Source organism: Oratosquilla oratoria, chromosome 35 (genome assembly GCF_046742065.1).
Source record: "Oratosquilla oratoria isolate Oo_2021 chromosome 35, ASM4674206v1, whole genome shotgun sequence".
NCBI classification, from domain to species: domain Eukaryota; kingdom Metazoa; phylum Arthropoda; class Malacostraca; order Stomatopoda; family Squillidae; genus Oratosquilla; species Oratosquilla oratoria.
This window is the reverse complement of record NC_134811.1, coordinates 46506435-46508934: the sequence shown is the minus strand read 5'-3', so window position 1 is coordinate 46508934 and position 2500 is coordinate 46506435.

The window sequence follows — 2500 nt, the reverse complement described above, 5'->3', positions numbered from 1 at the left end:
ACACACACACACACACACACACACACACACACACACACACACACACACACACACACCAACACACGCACATACACACACCAACACACGCACATACACACGAATACACACACACACGTAAACACACACATGCACACAGCCCCACCCCCCACGTCACATAATGATCAGACTACTTCTATGAGTGAAAATTAGCTTCGTATCATAAAGGAATGTTGCGTGGCCTTGGTCCGTAGGGGTGTAACTGAATTCTTCTAAAGTATTGACCACTTAAAACTTCATTGGATGCGTGCTAATCTCGGCCCAACAGTCTCTAAGGTGCATAATAGGGCAAAGGTGATGGTTCTGGCCACAGCTCCTCAGCGCCTCAAGGCGTAGGCTTCTCACATTCTTTCGATAGTCGAGTAGGTTTTCTCTTTCTCTCCTTCCAGCTTCAGGGCGTCGCAAGGACTTTATCGGATGGAAGCTGTCGTCGACGACTCTTTTTTTTTATCCATCTTTTTTTTTTTTCTTTGTCATCACTTAATACATCATCATATCAGGCAAAAGTCTGCCCATACGAACGCTTTCTTGCGTTTAAGGAGTTTATTACGATGCCGATAATGCCACTTTCTTTATTGGGTGTTAAGACTTCTAATTCCTCTCGGTGTAATTTGATGAAGTGGAGACGCCCCCAGACAGAAGATTTTTTTTCAATGTGTGTCGGCAACGGTAACCAGCGCTTCTAGCCCCAAGAACAATATCGTACTGAGAAGTTGAAGTCATAGAGGAGGCAAAGGAATGATTTCACGAGGAAGAGTGGAGATGGAAAGTGATCAGAAATTTTCTTTGAACGCTGGTGAGTCTTCAATCAGAATAGAGCGCTGTGTGACTCGGGTCCGTTGGGGTGCTACTGAAGTTCCTAATCTCTTCACTGCATAGAATCTAGGGAGTTATTCCATTATGCGGGAGACAGCGATTTAGAGAGAACACAAGAACATTTGTGTGTTGTTGAGAAGGTGGAGAGAGTGTGCGCACGTGTGGAAGACGGGAAAGATGCGAAGGAATGTCCACCTCGCAGAAGTAAAGATAGAAATATTAGAGTATTATGAATAAATAATTTCAATGAACATAAAAGTATCAGAGTATTTTCTCAACAATAACCAGCGCTTTTCTCCATGGCGGGGTGGGGGTGGGAGGTTATCCCACTCAATGTGGTGAAGTAAAGAGCAGAGAGATAATGGAAATTCAAAGTTTTCAACATTCATTTTTGAGTGAAATTAGTCTTCGATGCTGCGTAACTCTGTTCCGTGGTGATGTCATCGAAGTCCCTTATACTGCACAAACTTATGCAGCCTATACTCCGTGTGGGGTAGATACGTAGAAGGAGGAGAAGGTGGTGGTAGAGGAGGAGAAAGAGGAGGAGGAGGAGGAGAGGAGGAGGAGGAGGAGGAGAGGAGGAGAAGGAGGAGGTACAAAATTTGAGACGTAACCTGTCTTCCTTAAACAAGTCTTTCTCCTCATAAGGCTAATCCGTCAGTGCCGTGAAAATCACCTCTCGTTACCGTCGACAACCAGTGACGGAGCGCCTGTCCACGGGGCGACGGCCTTAACCAAAGGAAAGAGGCGACGCCCACATGAGGTGGTATAGGTGATGAGCCTACGCCAGGGGGTGCTGTGGAGCTGCGGCCGAAGCCGTCATCTTTGCCCTATTATGCGCTTTAAGGACTGATGGGGCAGGTAACAATCACTACTGAGAATCGGAGGGATGTGCAAGACTCGAACTTAAGACTAAGCGAATACGAGACCAGCGCGAAACGGGAACGCTTCATAGCAAGTGTGGCAATGTTACAAGGTTACCCCTGAACCTCTTTAGTCGTAGGCTCTGCTCTCGACTATATGAAATCGTCTGGATTTTGTCAAAACATCCTTAAAGAGCGTCATGGAAGGAAAGGTGTGTGTTAAAAAAGTCCCGAGATCTTACCCTAGGCTAGAAAATAGAAATAGTAAATTGAACAAACAAAAAAATAAATAAATAAAGAGAGAATATATAAATATATATATAAACAAACAAACAAACAAACAAACAAATAAACAAACAAATAAGTAGATGAGCAAATAAATGAATAAAAAACAATTAAACAAATAAATAAGTAAACTGATTAATTAATCAATGAAAAAGAAATACAGAAATGCGTGCAGCATCGGACAGAACAAAGTCTCTGAAGGCCACCATCGAGAGCCATAACCCCCAAATAACTGAGTCCCTCTCTTCTCTTTGTCCACAGGCTTCTCAGTGTTTCCATAACTTGGGGGGAACTACTGTATGTCCTTCTCCCCCCATCCCCCACCACGAGAGAGGCAAACAAAGCATCCTAGCTCACCCAATCCCATATACCTAAAACACTTCTCGTTCACGATGCGATATTAACCACGTGCATACATGCGCTGGTGAATCGTGGTCAGCAAAATAGAATGTATGTGTGTGTGTGTGTGTGTGTGTGTGTGTGTGTGTGTGTGTGTGTGT